Source organism: Crinia signifera, chromosome 1 (genome assembly GCF_055691185.1).
Source record: "Crinia signifera chromosome 1, ASM5569118v1, whole genome shotgun sequence".
In the NCBI taxonomy this organism is placed as follows: Eukaryota; Metazoa; Chordata; class Amphibia; order Anura; family Myobatrachidae; genus Crinia; species Crinia signifera.
The window spans coordinates 159,151,655-159,173,241 of record NC_139217.1 but is presented as its reverse complement, the minus strand read 5'-3'; the positions used below and the strand labels follow the sequence as shown (position 1 = coordinate 159,173,241).

At 43.6% G+C, this 21,587-nt stretch overlaps 1 protein-coding gene across 8 annotated transcripts in view; it reads left to right on the top strand.

The window, feature by feature from the left end:
* The window catches only part of PSD3 (pleckstrin and Sec7 domain containing 3), a 525,478-nt gene that overhangs the window by 236,598 nt on the left and 267,293 nt on the right, over positions 1-21,587 (top strand). The window contains exon 1 of one of the 8 annotated variants that reach the window (XM_083175297.1): positions 3,988-4,181. The exons of the other annotated variants lie outside the window; for them this stretch is intronic. The gene's annotated coding sequence lies outside the window, so the exon portion shown is untranslated. Of the gene's footprint in view, positions 1-3,987; positions 4,182-21,587 lie in introns of those variants that run through there. 8 annotated transcript variants of the gene reach the window in all.

Below are 21,587 nucleotides of genomic sequence, written 5' to 3'. Positions count from 1 at the left end.
TCCATCCTTGGACCGATCACTCTAGCGTCATCCAGGACCATTTGGTTTCATCTGTTTGGCTGTCCTTGGCTTGTCGTATATCTGGTGAGGTTACAGATCCATTTCCATCCATTGGACCGATCCCTCCAGCGACACCCAGGACTTTTACTGCCGAGTTGACTGGACAACACTGGGACTTTCACCAATTGGTACAGTGCAGGTTATACTTGATATTTTGGGCCTTATAGATTCAGCACGTGATCCTGATCCATAATTACATGTTTTAATATCTTAAATATATTGTTTATTAAATTGTTTATTAATTGATTCACTTGCTAGGGTTTATTAGTGTGAGCGCTGCTTCCTTTTTCTCTTTTTTTTTTTAGTTATTCAACAGGGGTTTTGGCCACTCCCCATTAAGCAGCAGCTCCAAGAGGGCAACATATGATTCAGAGCTCAGTAATTACAGTAACTATTGTTAATTCCTTTCTAGTCACAGGAAGAGAGCTGCACATGCCAATTACAGATACTGAGCATGCACAGAACTCCAACAATCAAAAGATGTACAATGTATAGAAGCCACCGTGTTTGCGTACATCTTTGAATCAGGCCCTTAGTTCACTTATAGTGTGCTAGTTACTTACAATAAGTGCTTTGGCATGACAGACTAATCGGGACTGTTTGGCACAATTATGGGATTGCTGTATGAGTGTAATTTGGCTGCAACAGGACATTTCCATGTAGTCACAATTTTTTGGTATTGCTGAAACTGCAGTTGGGCATAAAGTTATATACTTCTTGAAGTTGAAAGAACAAGGGGACGACCCATACTGCTTTAAAAGTCCATTTTAATAAGCAGTCAATAAAAACAAGTCAAAGATTTGCATAGCAATGGTAGGATTCGATGCCACACATTCATTAGCATAAGGTCTCATATACAGCATGAACGATACAGTGGTATTCTTACATCATAGAATGTTACAGGCCACGCATTTTGCCATCAGCCCTCTGATGAAGTCTGGATGATGAAACACATATGGGGTGTGGTCTGACACATGCTTGGTCTAATGTGAAGAGGCTGCTGTATCATTCATGCTGATGAATAAGCTGTGCCTGACCATTACCATTGGTATGCAATCCTGTGACCTGTTTTTCCCTGATTGCTTATTAAAATAGATATTTTAAGGCACTGTGACGTGCCCCCTCTTTCTTTCAAATATTAGAAATACTTTTACCTGAGACAACAGATTCCATTGCGTTTACAATTGTAGACCGTGAAAGAACAAATTGGGTAACAACAAACATACATGGAGGTAGGAGGGCCCTGCACATCAGCAAGTGTGTATGCCTTTTCCCCACCAGGTACCGGATGTCGTGCTGGTTACTCATAGTTTAGTGTGTACTTACAGCAGCTTTATTTTTTTAATCCAATTAAAGGAATATATACCTGTTTCTAAATGCGTTTTCTGTGCCTAGTATAAGGTAGATGCAAGTAGTCAATGATAATGACTAGCAGTATAGGGTGCACTCGTCAGATTAAAAACTTTGCATATGGGCAATAGTTCTATTATTTCCATGCACGCAGTTTGGGAGCACTGTGAGATTTTACAATTGTACAATTTGTACAATTTTGACTATGCGATTTCTCTAAAAATCCCTGGAGCCCAGGACCATATAATATTGACTGTATTTATTTGAGATTTTGACTAAACTAGAAATGTAGATTTTATACAATATAGTCACTTGCCTGCACAGTGTATTTTTTTTGCAATGCCGATCCCACTGGGGTGCGCATCAGCATCGTAAGCTGTATGTGATTTGTGCTTACTTTTTTTTATGATTTTGACTATATATAGTGAAAATCGGAAACTCAAATTGCACCGAGTGTGTGTGTGCACCTTGACTTAGGTTGCTTGAGTCTGATACACACTAGGCGACCGTGGCTGTGGACGATATAGTTAACATTATCGGCTATGCCCGATCTTGAGTTTGCACACTGCACCATATCAGTAAACGACATCATTCAGGTACATCTCTGGACCTGCTGAACATAATTGTCGTTTGGCTATATATACTGTAAATGGGATGTTGCTACGTCTAACTGCCAGCCCGGGAGCCGCGGCCAGATACACCGTGTAGCAAGAATATTCGGTACTCTTTACCTAGATGGGCGCCCGTCGCGGTCATCGCGGGTACATTTATGTCTGCCCGCGACGCGATGCCCGCGATTTCCCATTGAAACCCATGTTAAACATGGAAATCGTGTCGGTCGCGTCGCGGCCGGCCATAAATGTACCCGCGATGCCCGCGACGCGATGCTCCCGATTTACCATAGGAATCAATGTTAAAAGGCGCGATGGACCCGATTTTACTGTTAAATGGCTCAATGGACCCGATTTGGCCATAGGAATCAATGTTAAATGGGCCACAGAGCCCATTAACCCTTAAATGTCCCCCCCAATTTTTAACGCCACCCCACGATCCACGCCAACCCGAAGCGTGGCGAGCGCAGCGAGCCCGCGAGGGGCGGCGGTACGCGTCCTCCGACCTTTTCATGCCCTACTATCCACTAGGGCGTGGAGTGAGAATATAATAGTGTGGCGAGCGCAGCGAGCCACCGAGCCCGAAGCGTGGCGAGGGGACGCGGATACCTTCACAGTTATACGCGTCCCCTCGCGGGCTTCACAGGTGTCCGTGGCGACGCCGACACCTGTGAAGCCCGCGAGGGGACGCGTCTACCTGTGAAGGTATCCGCGTCCCCTCGCGGGGCTCGCTGCGCTCGCCACGCTTCGGGCTCGGTGGCTCGCTGCGCTCGCCACACTATTATATTCTCACTCCACGCCCTAGTGGATAGTAGGGCATGAAAAGGTCGGAGGACGCGTACCGCCGCCCCTCGCGGGCTCGCTGCGCTCGCCACGCTTCGGGTTGGCGTGGATCGTGGGGTGGCGTTAAAAATTGGGGGGGACATTTAAGGGTCAATTGTGCCTATTTGGGCTCTGTGGCCCATTTAACATTGATTCCTAGGGCCAAATCGGGTCCATTGAGGCATTTAACAGTAAAATCGCGGTCAATCAGCCTTTTTAACATTGTTCCCTATGGGAAAATCGCGGTAATCGCGGTCATCGCGGGCATCCAGATTTACCCGCGATGACCGCGATTTTTACCCCCGACGACCGCGATTTCAATCGCTGGCGCCCAACTAAGTAAAGAGTACCGAATATTCTTGTCTGCACTGACCATTTGGCTGGGCGATGGCGATGCTGCGGGGCCACACTTCGATATCTCTCATTATGCGCACACAGAGCAATACCGGCAAACTTACTAAGTGAGGGTACACACTAGATGATATTTAAAATGATATGGGGCGATTATTAATGTTTAATTATTTATAAGCAAAACCAGTGCTGGTGGCTGCCAATCATAAAATGTGTACAAACAGAAGCAATTCCTGCCCTTTTCCACATAACTGACCCTAAGAATAGCATATAAATCAAATCTAATGAAAATAAATTTGGCCTAGGGGTGCCGCGAAAAAAATTCTTATACTCTAGGGTGCCGTGATTAAAAAAAGATTGGGAACCCCTGGCCTATAACATAGCCTTGAAAGAGATTCACACTTGAATCTAAACATTGGCATGATGGCATGATATGTAAGAAACTTAAAAATACTTCTAATCTGGAGAGTGCATTCTTTCTTCTGCGTTAGACTACAATATGTGTCGTGTGTGTCTGTGATAAAGATGTGTAATCGCTACCTGTAATATAAGGCAGTGAAGGGGTTAGCAAAATGCAGCATGCATTGTGACCACCAGCCTGTATCAGGCTCTGAACAATTACAAGATGCACAATGAAGTGGAATAGTCATGTGCCTGTTGACTTCTTCGTGCAGTCAGTGCAGCCAGGTCCTGGATAATGGGGGAGGTCACAGGGTGCTGGAATGAGAAAGAGGGTGGAACTCTTTGGGAGTGGATAGAAGGGAAGTTGTTTAAACTTTTTTTTTTAAATTGCGATCCTTGCCCTGAGCAGTGTTGGAGCAGTCTGGTAAAATGTCAGAGCAGATACTGCATCTCAGTGTACATGCCCTTCAGTCACTAGCAACAGAATGAGGAGCTTCCTCGCCAGACAACAAGCTTGTCAAGCAGAAAGTTTGGGAGCAAGTCACAGTAACATGGGATGAATATACATGATTGTTTGTAACAAAGGTAATCATTCTCTTTCTTCTTTCTACCATCTCCGACTCTCTCCTACTGTATCCCCACACCTTACTATACAAACTGGTTGCTTATTATTAGCAATAAGGTATTGTGATTTCATTGTAGTTTACAAACACAATGTGATAACTAACATTTGTGTTTTAATCTGTAAGATGTGTGTTTTGTTTTGTGTGAAACTGATCAGTAGCTTTGTATAGCGGTATATCTGTTATTGAGGCGCAGAAGAAAGTTATTAGTATTTTCTTCCCTTCATGCTGAGTACTTAATGCTAATGAAAGCCTTGCATTGATACGCTGTGCTTTGTGCTGTTTCTCCTGGTAATACTGAATTGCCAGGTTTTATTTAAACTTTTAGAACATTTTCCACAGTCCTGTGTAATCACAAGTAAAAGCGTTGTTTGTGCACTGTTATCTGACTGTATTTTGCCGACACTTTAATTTGTTCCTCTGTTACACAGGATGATGTTCCAACTGCAGCTCTTTTTACATATATAGACATCTTATGACTTTTAGCAAGACTAAAGGTGCCCATACACGCTGCGATTATTGCATGCATTTTGGACTACATCAAATCGCATGCAATGTGTGCGATCCAAAGCTAGTTCAAAAAGTATGTGCAGGTACTTTTTTGAACTGTGCCACGGGATGTCTATGGGAGCGCGCATCACCATTCGCACACAGCAATCGCACCGTGTATGGGCACCTTAACTCACACCATTGGGCATTTACTGTAGTTACTTTTTCTCTCCTGTGAGTACAAATATTTTGAGTAAAAATAAACTACCAGGTGCAGTCACATTATGCAGTGTTCACCTGAAAGCTAATACCTGTAACTTCTCAACAGGTAATACTTGGTTAACTAATATTTACAAGAATTGTTCATTAATTCATCTCCCACTTGATTGCACCTCATGTCACCTGTCTGTATCCCCTTCCTACTAGATTGTAAGCTCCTCAGAGCAGGGCCCTCTTCCCTCCTGTCATCTCTTCACATTCCACTTACAGCTCTCCCACTCAGCGACCATCTTCGTCCACATACTCATCTTCATCTTTGGCCACCAGCCCCTAGTGGTACGTTGGTCACATCCTCACTACTTTTTCATCTGTACTTTTATTTTTGTTATGTACTTACCGTAATGTTACGTTTTGGCTCCCTGTACTGTTCCTTTGTACGGTGCTGCAAAACACTTCTGGTGCCTTTTTATAAATAAAAATATAATAATAATAATAATTCCCTACCAACTTCCCCTCAGTAAGAACCCCCAGCTGGTTAAGTCATAGCGTCCTCTCCCTCATTCAGCCCAGTGAATCTCTCGCCATCTCTTTGGCCTCAAATGGTCCAGCACTGCCACTTAACTCTGTTATGAGTGCCCGTGGAAAAGCAGGTATGTAGATGTCGGCACTCCATCTCTTTGCAAACGCAGTGAATTTATTTAAACTTCCAGCAATGTTTCAATACTTTTTCCTCAGGCTTAAAAATCTAACACAAACTCTAACCATTAAATACCCCACCTGATACTGGTGTATGCCTGAAACGGCTGTAGACTGCACATACATTTTTCTGATGAAGACGAGACCTGGAGTGATGTCTCCTTATTGGTGATCTTGTAGGTGAGAATTTTTCTCAGTGACGAGCACCCGGCAAGCGGGCAGTACCCTTGCACAGTGGAGGAGTGTCTGACTCTTTGAATAAATATATATATATATATAAAATATATCCTACTGACTCTCCCCGTCACCTCTTCTGTCTTCTGTGCTGCTCTATCCCCCACTTTATCTGCCTGTCTATATCTGCCTCTCTAGTCACCCTCTATTTGGCATCACCCACTGCCTCTCCTTGTCATCTTTTACGTCACCCCTATCTCCCCCAGTCACCCATTCTCTGGCGTCACCTACTGCTTCTCCCCTGCCCCTATTGTGAGGCCACTCCCACTTTTACAGTGCACGGAACTCTTACCTCTTTTCCCCTGCCATGGTGCTCCCCTCTGGTACTTTTTTCTGGATCCGCCCCTGATTTTTTCAAGGGATTGCTAACCTATGATTAAGTCTGAAAACATACTGTTGGTTATAGACATTTGTACTCATTCTGCTAGCAATTTCCCCCTACATAGAACAATGCTAAATATACATATATTTATCATTTTTAGAACAAAATGGGATGTACATAGTACCCCTTTCAGACAGAAAATGAAATTACTGGGTTAAGCAGTTCTACCCGGTAATTTCATGAATAACACAGGTCCATTCTCTGTGCAAAAGGGCACACCCGTGTTGTAAATCCCGTTTCTCCGACCCTGGACTTGATCAAGTTCGAGGGCACACGGGATTTATGACCTGGGTTAACCCTTTCACACAGAAGAAATACCTGTGTTATTCAGCAAATTACCGGATAGACATTTTCAACACAGTAATTTGTTCTTCTGCGTAAAGGGGGGGGGGGGGGGGGGGTCAGGCTGCTCCCAGAAAAATGACCTGGCATTTGAAATGCTGTGTATTTGCCCGGATTTTCAAATTTTTCTGTCTGAAAGGGTTATCAACCAGTAGTTCTCAAACTCTGTCCTCACACAGTTCACATTTGCCAGGATATCCAGCAGGTGCACTGGTGCATTCATTACTCACTGACACATTTTAAAATATCCACAGGAGGGGCTAATAATTTCACTTGTGATTCTCAGCCTTATTCTAGTTCACTCTTAGAGGCAAATTCCTTCTCAGATGGACAAAACCCTGTGTACTGCAGGGGGGCAGATGTAACGGGTGCAGATAGAATTAGATTTGGGTGAGTTATTTTGTTTCGGTGCAGAAATACTAACTGACTGCTTTATTTCTACACTGCAATATAGATCTCACTTTGAAGAAAACCCCACCCAAATCTAACTCTCTCTGCACATGTTAAATTTGCCCCACCTGCAGTGGTGCACATGGTTTTGTCCATTTAAGAAGGAATTTGCCTCTAAGAGATAACTAGAATAAGGCCCTCTGTGAGGAGACCTGGAAAACATGTACTGTGTGGGGTCCTGAGGACCGAGTTTGAGAACTTGTGACATAAACCATTGTCTCTGTATAGAACTCCATGTCTATGGAATACTTACAGACGTGTAACTTTGTTTTGGTCTTTGGAAAATTGGTGGGCGGATTTTCTTAATCCGAAGGTTATATTTACAGGAAACTGCTACTTTAATTCATGCATATCGTTTGTGGTTTCTCTTCTGTATCTAAAAAGATGCAAACTTGCATGTTAGAAATGGGAACTTTGTACACATTAGGCCAGATGAACTAAGCGTCAAAATTGATAAAATAGAGAGTGGTAAAACACCAGCCAATCAGCTCCTACCTGCCATGTCACAGACTGTGTTTGAAAGATGTCAGGCAGGAGCTGATTGGCTGGCTGTTTATCACTCTCCATTTTATCACTTTTGAAGCTTAGTGCATCTGGCCCATTTGTATTATAAAGCTAGATTCTACCTCTAAACTTTTCTATGAAAGATTATATAAATGTTCGGTACTTATCTAATATCTGGGCTCCCGTTTTTCTTATGAGACCCCGTCCCCTCGCGGGGCTCGCTGCGCTCGCCACGCTATATAAAATCAACTCCATGCGTAGTTGGATAGTGGGGGTATGAAAAAATGGGGTGCATTTAACATGGGAGCCCAGATAATAAGTACCAAAAGTTCATATATGAGCATGATGCATAACTAGATAATATCCAGTATTTAGGGGGAATTTAGCAAAGCTTGGAGAGAGATAAAATTGCGAGAAATAAAGTACCAACCAAACAGCTTCTTCCTTACATTTTATAGGCCAGTGATGGCTAACACTCCAGCTGTTGTTGAACTACACATCCCAGCATTCCCTGCATCCGTTTTACTATTTGACCATGCTAGACGTCAGCCGCCTGCCCCAAACAGGCATGGACACATTCTTGTGGGCATGCCCATGAAAGGCTGGGGGGACCCCATCGACCTCCCCCTGCCCGGCCATCAGTGAGTGAATGCCCCGGCAAGTGTGCATTCGCAAAGCCTCACCATCGGTTGGGGTATCAAATTCGTACCTCAACGGTCAGGTCTGAATCACACCCTTTATCTCTTCCAATTGTATCTCTCTCCAAGCTCAAATGCCCACCTTAGAAACGTAGTTATTGCTTGCTTCTACCTAAGTGACACCTCAGTAGAACTTAAGACCCCCACACACTAGAAATTTTTTTTGCCCGATTGTCCTATTTCCGACCGATCGTCCGATATATCGGCCAAAAAAAATCATTCTACTGTGTGGGGACCTTTAGGATGGGTACACATCAAAAGATATCTGCACACAGATTGGGCAGTTTGTGTCGATAGATAGATAGATAGATAGATAGATAGATAGATAGATAGATAGATACTATAGGCTATCATCTGTGCTACACAGCCGAGCCAATATAATGTTATTCTCAAACATATCATTGGTATACACTGGCCGATGGACCAGTGATATATTGGCTGTTCAGTTGAACGGCCGATATATCAGCCAGTATGTACCCAGCGTAAGTTGGATCCATTATTCGTAATGTCACAATCACTGGAAGCACTTCCTAATAAATATGCCCACATGCATACAATTGAAACTGTTGCTAACTATACTTATGACGTAAAATTGGCATCAAATGCACCATGTGCACACATGCTAATGCCACGTGGGTAATGCACTGTGTAGTAATTGGAGCAGCACTATCTGTTGCGTGACCTTGTGCACAATGACAGTATTGTTCTGGTGCTATTAAGAAATATAAAAAGGAAAGAAAGCAACCATAGAAGCAGAGAAAGTTTAGTGCTTGCTCTACTGAGGTTAAAGTGTGGGGTCTCTACCAGGCAATGGTAATGAGTGAAGTGTATGTGCATAGTGTGGAGCAGCGGGTTTTTTCAATTGGTTTAAGATGAAAAGGGGTCTCTGTCAATAGGAGGGCACCAGATTCAGTAAAGTAAAAATCAAGTAATTTTGTGTCTGGCTCAAACCATGTTGCTGTGTAAGGAGAGCAAATGCATTTATATTGTTTCTTTGCAGGGTAAATACTGACTGTTTTTGCATGTAGCCCACCGATGTTAGTCAGCTTTATTTTTATGCTGCATACAGTGTTTAGTGTACCAGTGATATATCTGTACATCATTGTGCAACACAGCCAATGGTAAATATATCAAAAAATATATCGGCCATTGGCTGTGTCTAAATACATATTGGCAAATCATGCTGTGGGTACAGGTGATCAACAGCTCAATGGGAGGGTGCATGCACGCACGCAGAGTTGTGACATCACTCCCAATAGATTGGGCAGTGTGAATGAAGAACACAGAGACCAATCCTGCTGTAGATATTTTTCAATTGATCGGCAGATATATCTATTAAACCCCATACACATGGTGAGATATTGGCTAATCTCCAATTTTGACTATACAATTTTAGGTCCATACGACTATGCCCAGCGTGTATGGACAGAGATAATCGTGTTCATAGCTAGGTGAAAAGCCGCTCAGTGCATACACACTGAGTGGCTTTCCACCTGCCCGGCACAGACAAGTGGGGGGGCACTTTGCAGAGCTATGCAATGTCATCCTCAAAGCCGCTCAAACATGCTGGTTTGAGCGACTTTCAGCTCAAAGTCACTCAGTGTGTATGGGCCTTTAGACATGGGTCCTCAAACTGCGGCCCTCCAGATGTCGTGAAACTACAAATCCCAGCATGCCTTGCCACAGTTTTAACACTCCCTTATAGCAAAACTGTGCCTAGGCATGCTGGGATTTGTTGTTTCACAACAACTGGAGGGCCGCAGTTTGAGGACCCATGGACTAGATGATCAAGAGATTTTGGCTAGATGCACTGGAGATTTTGACTAAGCGATTTTGTCTAAGTAATGATAGTCTATGATCTAGTCAAAATTGCCTTGCCTACACAGTCAATCTTTGCTAAGCAATCTATGCTAGCCAAGAAAAACTTCTAGGAGATTTTGACTATCTAGTAGATATCTCCCTAGGCCAGGGCTGGGCAACATCGGCCCTCCAGATGTTAATGAACTACACATCCCAGGATGCTTTGCATTAGTTTTGCTATGTGGCCATGCTGAAACTGATGCAAGGCATGTTGGGATGTGTAGTTCATCAACATCTGGAGGGCCGGTGTTGCCCATCCCTGCCCTAGGCACTTTGTTTTGCGTCTGTGCATTTCTGCACATGTGCAGACACAGGGTGCGTGCACTCACGGCAAACAGTTTGCCTGGTGCACGCACCCTACACGCCGAGTGGGGGTGGGGGGGCTAGAAGGGCGGGTGCGGCGGGCAGCGCCCCTGCCCTTCCCCATGAGAACGTTGGACGTTCTTAGGCTAATGAGGCCACGACGGACATGCGGGGGTCGGGCAGCTGACATCACTGGATGTCAGCTGCCTGCCCTGTCCTTGCACAGAGCGCCCGCAGTTTAGAGTGACTATATAGGTCTCTCTGAACTGCATGCACGGAAGAAATCATTTGATGGTCGATGACCATCGAATGATTTCTCCCCGCCTGCAAATGGATGATTTCTCCCTGCCTGCAAATGGATGATTATGTAAATCAGCCATTCACAGCCGTGCGGGGGTACTGCGTGTGAGAGGCGGCGGCCGGCACTGTGGGCGGAAGGTGGCATCTGCAAATTTCGCTGCCTTGCGAGTCAATCAGATTAAGATCCCTAGTGTGTACCTTGCTTAAATCTAAATATATATGCACACATTGTATCCGGCCCACCAGCAGTGCACATGGTTTTGCTCATTTGTGTGCTTCTTTTTGCTTTGCTAATAAAGCTGGTTCATGCCCATAACCATGTTCTCAAAATAGTTTAGACTGAGAATTTGTATAAAATGTACAATCTCCGTTCAGCTGCTTCACACTGTAAATTAATCTGTCCTTGGTAACTTCCACTATCTCTTTGGTCACAACAGCTGCAACCAAACATAGGGAACAAGTGCCCTATGTTTCCAGCAGTAATCCTGATGCTAAAAAAAAAAAAAAAACCCCAGCAGGCTGCAAACATCTTCTCCAAGCAAGCTGCTAGCTAGGGAGACCATGTAGCACAAAAGCCGCAGCCTTCTGCAGAAACCGAAGAGGAAGCAAGAGGTTCAGTTATGATAAACATTGAAGAACTGTGACAAAATAAGGGGTTTCAAACATTGAGAATAAAGGTTCAGCCCACTGCAACCCCTTACTATGTGTGTGTGTATTAATGTTTGCACTATTATTAACAATGTTTATATGTGTGTAATGTATAATCCTTCTTAATTCATCACTTGATTGCAAGAAAACACTGGACTGGTGTAGTTTTCTCATAGCTGTGTATTTGTAAGTGCCCATCTATGCCAGGAATAAATGCCCCCCTCCTACCTTATTCGACTCCCACTTCATATATGACCAACAAGTGTGTATTAACAAAACGAGTAACCTGCCCAATAGATAGCTTCTCCTAAAGCAGGCATGTCCAAACTATGGCCCTCCAGCCAGGGCCGCATTAGGGGGGTCAGTACCCCTGGGCCCCCCTCTATCTAGGGGCCCCTTGTGGTTGGCATATTTTTAAAAGATATAAGAAATAAAGAAGGGCACTCAGGGACTCTCAATGAAGGTGAAATGGGGACAGGTTTAATCCAGGGCTGTCAACGTTTCAGGGTCTCACCCCCGTCGCAAGGACATATACAGTGAATACAGTGCATAACAACCGTGTGCAATATAAAGGCTCAGGTACTTACCCCTTCCTGCAGTCGACACACACGGGGTCCGCCGGGCTGACTTTCGGGATTGATCGCGCGGTGATGTCGACACCGTGCCGGGCAGTGTCATCCGTCAGGCGCATATACTTATCACTTATATGCCCCCCCACAGCCCGCCCCACGTGACCGCTGGTCGGCACCGCACCCCCCACCCTGCAGTTACCCATTGACCAGGTGTATACTGCCTTTACTCTGTGTTTTGACAGTGCAATATTCTCCAGTGCAGTTTGTGGAAAAGTAATGACAAGTGGGAGGGGGCCTCCTGTCTAAAGTGCCCCAGAGCCCCTGAAGGCTTAATCAAGCTTTGCCTCCAGCTGTTGTGAAACTACAAGTCCCATCATGCCTTGCCATAGTTTTAGCATTCCCTAATAGCAGAACTGTGGCAAGGCATGATGGGACTTTAGAAACAGAATAGAACTGCGCCATAAAGGGGGAAAATAGTACATGCAATTTATTTATGTACTGATAAAAAACACATATAAGACATAAAATATTATAACACAATTTTAAAAAAAATTAATATACTTAATATTACATGAAAAATATATATGAGGGAAAAATAAAATAAAAAATAAAAAATAAAAAGTTATTATTGCACAACCGGTCGTGTCGGGTTAATGAGTTAAAACCAATATAGATTTGCTTCCCTTTTTTTAGCTTATTGCGATCATGTTAGTATATTAGTTGTAGTTAGATTGTTGGTTACGTAACAGTCTTTGTTGAGAGTTAGTGAATGTAACTGTCCAGGTTTTATGTCTGGCCAGACAATATTATTTTGGGGTACCTTACAGCTGCCACCTGTAATTCCTCCGGGCTCCCAGTGGATGGTGCCGAATCACCTTGTAGTCCAACTTTGTCTGGAGTCCCCTTTGGGCTGGTGGTCTGGATGTACAGCAGCGTGGTATCCCCTGTGGTGCAAAAAAAGTTATTCAGTGATCCAACGCGTTTCCCCGCCTCCGATAACGGTCTCAGCGGCTTTTTCAAGGAAAGAGATAAAGGAAGAGTCGCAAGTCCACTTGCGACTCTTCCTTTATCTCTTTCCTTGAAAAAGCCGCTGAGACCGTTATCGGAGGCGGGGAAACGCGTTGGATCACTGAATAACTTTTTTTGCACCACAGGGGATACCACGCTGCTGTACATCCAGACCACCAGCCCAAAGGGGACTCCAGACAAAGTTGGACTACAAGGTGATTCGGCACCATCCACTGGGAGCCCGGAGGAATTACAGGTGGCAGCTGTAAGGTACCCCAAAATAATATTGTCTGGCCAGACATAAAACCTGGACAGTTACATTCACTAACTCTCAACAAAGACTGTTACGTAACCAACAATCTAACTACAACTAATATACTAACATGATCGCAATAAGCTAAAAAAAGGGAAGCAAATCTATATTGGTTTTAACTCATTAACCCGACACGACCGGTTGTGCAATAATAACTTTTTATTTTTTATTTTTTATTTTATTTTTCCCTCATATATATTTTTCATGTAATATTAAGTATATTAATTTTTTTTAAAATTGTGTTATAATATTTTATGTCTTATATGTGTTTTTTATCAGTACATAAATAAATTGCATGTACTATTTTCCCCCTTTATGGCGCAGTTCTATTCTGTTTCTTTTTGGTAATTAATTTGGGGAATCGAGCTATCCCCCACAGAACAGCAGCATTTAGAGGGGTTTAATAGTCTGTGCTAAATATCTGTTTAGAGGATTAAAGAAAAGGTCAGACCATCCGCAGCGCAGTACCTAACCAAAACTGTTCTATGATGGGACTTTAGTTTCATGACAGCTGGAGGGCCATAGTTTGGATATGCCAGCACTAAAGCATACCTTCATACTGTCCCAATTTCTGTAGGACTGACTCACAGGAGACAGTGGGACTGGGGACATGTCAGCAGCTCACAGAGCGCTGGGCATGTCCCCCACAGTGGCTGTAACAAGTGTGTTATCCTATGAAACCTTGCCTACTTGTGATGAGGCCACGACCCCTTTTAAAGGAGACTTATACCCCTTTCAGATGCAAAATAATCTAGGTAATCCTGGGTCCGGCCCGGCATTGCGATCTAAAAGCAGGATCAGTGATGATGTCTGGAGGTATGCCCTTAAGTCCTTGGATACCTCTAGCAGGATTTTGTTTCTGTATACAGGTGAAACTGTATCACCTGTAATTATGAAAGGTACATTTTCCATCTACTTATAGAAATACAGCATTTAGTTCTTCACACAGTTTATAGTTTAGGAGTCCAAGATATTTACTTGTACGGTATGCTTTAATATATGCAATACATCGCTGTACCGAGCTACATACAGACTATCGCGGTGGGGATGCAGCCTTCATTCAGAATACACATGACTTCATCCTGAAAGAAGGAATCCTGTTCAGTATAATTACCCTCCCCCTGATGCCCCCACAACCCTCTCTCCCCGCAGCCTATCCTAGTCCCCCCCCTCCGCAGCAAGAAAGCATGAACCTATCCCTAACCTAATACCCCCCCTCTGCAGCATGAACCTATCCCTGCAGCCTAAGAGGGTTATTCAATCTGTGCAGGATGTTTCACCAGCTTAAAATCAAAATCATACATTTTCACCCATTTTTAGGTTAAATTAGATTCACCTTATTCAGTGACCTGGGCGAAAACCGCATGGATCGTCAAACTTTTCACTGTACCTAGATACTGCCAACCCCTTTGTCATTGATGGGGTTTAAGCAATTATCATTATATTTGATGGGGACAAATAGATTTTTTAACACGTATGGGTGAGTGCCTAAAATAAAATATATCTTTAAACGAAAAAATGGCTGTTGGATTTTTATTTCTAGCATAAATCACATTAGTGAAAGTCCTTTTGTTATGTTCAGCTGTTTCAATATTGTTCTTTCTAATCTAAAGATACATGGCAGGAGTCAGGACGGGTTTCAGTTTTGACTTCCCAATTCCCATACTACCTGGGAAAAAAACATAATGGTGGAGGAGACATGTTACATGGTAAAAGGTTTGATAAGAAAGTATAAAGGGGAGTGACCCTTGTCACATGCCTGTGTTCTAAAACTTATTTACAGTAGGTTCTTTCAGTGGTGATGCACATAGTGTGTTGGCCCATTACCCATACAGTATGTGGCAGTACTGCAGTGTTTTCCCAAAAAAGCATGTTTAAGAGCAGTGTAAAGGTAAAGAATGAAGTGTTTCTGCTGGGGATGGTCTATTTCACCCATTGTATCTTTCACAGCCAAGCTGCCTAATCTATTCTTCCTCTATGGGGGTCATAGACCCCCACGAGGGTAAAAAGCCTGTGTAACTCGGGATTCCGTCTGTCAGGCTGTTGACAGTCAAAATTCTGATATCTGAGAAATAACCATTGAAATCCCGACTGATCTGGAGTCATCCGGCACCCGTTTCTGCTGCCTTGCCTGCTTACAGGTGGATAGGTCTCCCTGTAAGAAACAACACTCAGCAAGGGAAGTTGACCACTACATTAGTAGAAAGATATTATATGTCCTATATCAAAGGCGGTATTCAATGCCGCCAGCGATGGAGTGTCTGCGGTGAGGGTGGCTTGTTTTCCGCGAGAATCGCAGAAAACAAGCCATCCTCGCTGTTTAACCCCTTCGCCGGCTGCTCACCCTATTTAACGTTACGGGGGACTCCTAGCCATCAGAGGACAGTGAGGATTCCCTCGAATGGTGAGGTTCACTGTTAATGCAGTGAGCCCGCTGCATTTAGCCGTGAGCCTTGCCGTTTTGATGGCCTCACTCGCTGTTTCCACCTCGCTGAAAAAGACAATGAGGTGGGAATGGCGAGTGTAGGGGGGTCAGTTGAATAATGATGCACAAGCTATCGGCACTGCTCGCAGTGACAGTTCACTAAAAAGCATTGAATATACCCGCAAGTGTAGTTATACTATATTTTAGTAGTGCAGCTATGAGGAGAAAACTTGTTGCATTATCTAATTGTATTTACTCTGAATGTGTAAAGGTGCCCATACACTAGTAAGATTTATCTTCAGATCTGGCTGGTTGGAACAAAAACATGGTTATGGATGAGTGACAGTTTGTCAGTTTTCCAGCATTTCCAAGTAAATGGTCAACTGTCATTTGCTCTCATCCATAACCATGTTTTTGTTCCAACCAGCCAGATCTGCAGATAAATCTGCGTGTGTATGGCCACCTTAAGGCCTGCATACCAATTAAACTTTATCTGCAGATAAAAAAAAATATATATAATAATTGATGTTTCACTAAGGAGTCAGGCAGATGTTTTACTAAAAAGTTATTCAGGGGTTATCTATACACCACAGAAATGTAAAACTGCTGTTTTGGGACACACCTTTTTGCAGTCTCCGATAGTTTTATGGGGAAGCACTTTGGTCTGGAGCAGTGTGTTCACGGTTTGACAAACTTTCTTTGGATGATCAAGGGCATTTCTTGCTAAATGTGAATGAAGTGCATACTGTATGGGAGACAGGTTTTGCACAGATAATAATTTTTTTGTGGAATGGATTTAGATACTGTAAATAAGATAATAGCTGTAACGTGCACATTTACAGGCGTGTCCTTTGCTACATCATAGAACTGATCAGAAATGATGCTCACATTTGGCCTCTGTTGCTACAGATCTGGAAGCATTAAGCTTCCACCAATGTTGAACAGTGTATTCGGAAAAACTGAAAATACCAAATGAAAAAAGCACTGTTTTCACCTTGGTGGCGATCATTCCACTGGAAGTTATTATTTTGGGATGCATCATTGCAGTGATGTGCGGTGGTGGCTGCGAACAGAGAGGCACTGTCACAGCCACCTCCGCACAGCATGTCGACCTATTGGGTTGTCGAACTAATGGTGTCAACCTAATGGCTGTCTATCTTCTTGTAGACAAATAGTCCGGATACCGAATCGGAAGGGAGTTCTGCAGCAGTGATAGCACAGGTTTTTGGCGCTTATAACCTCTGTGAAGGGTTAATAACTGTGTGTGTGTGTGTGTATATATATATATATATATATATATATATATATATTCATTTGTGGTTTATGTATGTTTACCAGCTCTCTCCAATCTGAGAGCCAGGTTATTGGTGTATTATTATTAGTTATTAGTGCCTCTGAGTCTTACCCACAGGCTTGTTAAGCTTCCACACTTAGGTTGTGCTGCTCATAGTGCATTATCTGTCACATATTGTGTATACAATCACTGTGAGTGTGTGTGCGTGTCGGTCAAGGTTGTTGTTCCCCATCATGGTCAGGAAAATAACCTGCATGTTATGCAGTGTGAAGTTTTCACCTGCTTCTACTTCACAAGTGACTTGTGAAGCTTGCATTTCCCCCGAGCTCAGTGGTGTTTCACCCCAGCCTAGTGGGAATCTGCAGTCTGCCTCTCAGGAGCCAGACTGGGCAAGCAGCATAAAGAGCATGCTGCAGGATGTGTCCTCACAGTTAGCTGCAAACACTGCTCAGACACAAAAGTCAGACAGGACCTATCTGTTCTGTCGGCCAGAGTGGATAATTTAACCCCCACTCCAGTGCAATCCCAGAAACGGGGCGCAAATGCTGACCCTCTTGATACTGATGAGGAGCCAGGCGTGGGGGAGGATTTAGATGAGCTCTTACAGGACTCGCAGCCTGCACTTACAGGCACTGAACCACTCATAATGGCCATTCGGGAGGTATTAGACCTCCCTTTAACTGAGTCTATGGTAGGTGATCCATTCTTTGGAGCCCAGAAAAAGCAGCCTATTGTTTATCCAGAACAGGCTGATTTAGAGGACAAAATGCTGTGCGCTGCACAAAAGAAATTGAGTGCAATTAATGCACGCAATTCTGCCATGGCGGTCTCTGGACGCAGGATTCTCTGGCTATGCCAGTGGGCGGCAGACGCCGATTCAAAGTGTAGCGTGGAGAATCTCCCTTATACGGGGACAGATTGTTTGGGAGCGAGTTATATGATCTGATTTCCAAAGTTACTGCTGGGAAATCAACATTCCTCCCGTAAACTCCGACAGTGCAGCGCTGGCCCTTCTCAGGTCCCGTACAGCAGTCCTTTCGGGCTGCCAGAAGGCGAGAGGTGGCTCCAATGTGCAGAGGGGTTCTCGTACTAAGTTCCGTAAGGATGCAGCCCAGGATCGTAGCTCCGGAGCTACCGCATCGAAGCCCTGTGCATGACTGCCCAAACCCACCACGAGTCTTACTTGAGGTGGGAGCTCATCTGCTACACTACACCCAGGTATGGGAGGCATCCTGTACCAATCCTTGGGTACAGACTCTCATTTCGCAAGGCTACAAGCTGGAGTTTGCAAAGCAACCCCCACACAGGTTCTTCAAATCTGGACTACCAGCCTTGAGAGAGACTCAAGCCACCCTGTTACAGGCAATACAGAGACTACTGCTGTCTTGGGTAATTATCCCTGTCCCTCCTCAGGAGAGGGGCAAGGGTTATTACTCCAACTTTTGTAGTACCGAAACCGGGCGGTTCGGTACATCCAATTCTAAACCTAAAGTCTCACAACCCATACCTAATGGTGACTACTTTCCGTATGGCGTCCATTCAGGCGGTCATAGCGGGACTAGAGGAGGCAGAGTTCCTAGCATCCCTAGATGTGAAGGACGCCTACCTGCACATCCCAATATGGGGGCCACATCAGGCATTCCTGCGGTTTGCCATTTTGGAAGACCATCATCAATTTCAGGCCCTCCCCTTTGGTCTGTCCACTGCACCCCACATATTCACAAAGGTGATGGCAGAGAGGAGGGCCTTGCTCAGAAAGAGGGGGATAAACATTACACCCTATCTGGACAACCTGCTTATAAAGGTCCTCATTGCACATGGGATGTTGGGTATAATTCCCATACGTTCTGACGAATCCCCAATATCCCATATGGATGATAGCGAAAATAGGATTTTAATAACTACCGGTAAATCCTCTTCTTGGAGTCCATATGGGATATTGGGCGCCCGCCTCTGTGTGGGATCTTGCTGCCTTGTTGATCCTGAATACTGGATTCTGTTACTGTTCTCTTGAATTACAGTTATATTGCCAATCATGTTCTTGGCCATTTGTTTGTGTTATGGGTGTGCTGGTTGCATGTCACCACTTTAATACATCATATATGTTAACACATAGTTATATCCTTTTTTCACATACTTTCCATTCCTTTGGGCACAGTTTTCATGTTAACTGGCTTGTGGGGAGGAAGTAGAGGAGAGGAGCCAGTACAACCCAGTGAAAGAGCTTCTATGTGCCTGTCTCCTGTGGATACCTCTCTTCTCCCATACCTTCTGGTGAATCCCCAATATCCCATATGGACTCCAAGAAAAGGATTTACCGATAGGTATTAAAATCCTATTTTCAACAGCGAAAGCCCACAGGGTGGGTTCAGCTGTTCTGTAAGCAGTTGTGCTCACTTTGCAGATTTCCTTAATTTATCTTATTTACGACAAAAACCTGCAATCAAAATGCAAAAAGCAAAAGAATATACAGTATTGCTATATTAAGATGGTGGGAGTGCTAACAGCAGCAAGATTTTAGCATAGACTTTAAAGACATCTGTCTGACACATTAATGTATTTTATTACAAGTCTGATTTAGTGTATCCGTTCCACACTGTCTATAAAGTTTATAATAAATATACTCATGCTAGTCTCAAGCAGTTCTGTCTGTTCTTTGTTATCAGAGGAGATTCAGACACACTAACAGAAATCTGGGTTTTCTGCCAAAATTGCTGATGTAGCCTCACCATCGTTTTCAGAAAAGTGCTAGCTAACTTTATACTGTATAAAGTTCCAGCATTGGAACTTCCTACATTATAATCTGTAGACAAATTACTTCCATTTGTTACTGTTTCTGCAAATTTGCAAGACTTTTGTGGAAAATCATTGGTAACCCATTGAAACCTAATTTTTGTGCACAATATAAGCTCCAGGAATGTACTGTCGTTTGATTCAAGGAATTAAATATATTATTGGTGGTATTCAATTGGTGCCAAATTTTTTGGCTATTTGAAATATTGGCACTTTTCACCGTCTTTAGCTGGAATTTCAAGTCAACCTATTCAGTTAAGCATGTCCAAACTATGGCCCTCTAGCTGTTGTGAAACTATAAGTTTCATCATGCCTTGCCACAGTTTTGCTATTAGGGAATGCTAAAACTATGGCAAGGCATGCTGGGACTTGTACTTTCACAACAGCTGGAGGGCCATAGTTTGGACATGCCTGGTTTAAGTGATGATTTTTTGCTAGGCAAAAATTCGGCATGGTCAAAAAAAATACAATGGATCTGCAAATTTCTCGCCGGTCTCCATGTTTTCGGTGGAACTGCTGGCGTTTTTACCGATGCAGCTTTGACTAAAAGGAAAATGAACCGCAATTGAATACATAGGGATCAAAAACTAATTGAATACCCTTAGAGGCGAATGCAGAATACTGTGTAGGTTAAGATTTAGCAGTGAAAGGTTATTGAAGCATACAATATTTGTACTTCACTATAGTCCTTTAATAACTAGAAATACAAATTAGAAAAAGCCTTTAAAAATATATGGCTTCACACTGCCAGCACATTTTTTACACCAGACATAAGCTGCAGCAAACACTTATGCCCATGTTTATAACTTTATTTTAGTTGCAAAATATTAATTTGCTATTTAGAAACTAATCTGTTTCCTGAAAGGAGAAGACAAAATTTGGATCGTTTGGTGTACAGTATGTTGGTCGACATGGGTTTAGGTCGACAGGACATTATATCGACACAAGCATTATATCGACAGTGTCTAGGTCGACAGTCAAAAGGTCTATATGGGGTTTTTCACTGTTTCTGACCTGAATGTCGACACAGTCGACATGGACACAGTTTGAAATGCGCCGCATCGCTCGCTTCACTCGCCATGCTTCAGGCACGGTGCCTTGATGTGCTCGGCACAATAATTTATTCTCCCACCATGCCCTAGTGGATGGTAGGGCATGAAATACCGACAAAAAAAGGAGGGGAGTACAGCGCTAGGTTTAACTGAAAAGAATGTACACTACCACATGTACATAAATTTAAAACATTTATTATACAAAGAAATCAATGAGAGCTCTCATAAAAACATATATAATGATGTTAAAACAAAAAATAAAAACAATCATACAAGGCTCTCTGAATGTAGCTCCACAGTGTAAGCATCAGCACATGTATAGTTACCAGAGGGAGACGGGGGGCACGTGTAATCTCCTTGGTGAATATACTGCATGGGTATGTCCCAATCCGGATAAAATGCGCAGTAGTCCAGGAATCGATATAAAGGTGGTTTTAGGCAGTCCTTATGGTATATGAATACCAGGCTTGATTTTGCAATGGCTGCTTGGAAGAGAAGGTCCTGGAAGGTGGTGAACTGGTCCGGAAATAAAGTGCAAGGTTTGTAGTGCAGTCTTGGCTGGTGCAAACAGGCAATAAAGTGCAGTGGAGTAATATATAGGCTGCTCAACGCGTTTCGACGCTAGCTTGCGTCTTCATCAGGAGCTAGGGTACCCCTAGCTCCTGATGAAGACGCAAGCTAGCGTCGAAACGCGTTGAGCAGCCTATATATTACTCCACTGCACTTTATTGCCTGTTTGCACCAGCCAAGACTGCACTACAAACCTTGCACTTTATTTCCGGACCA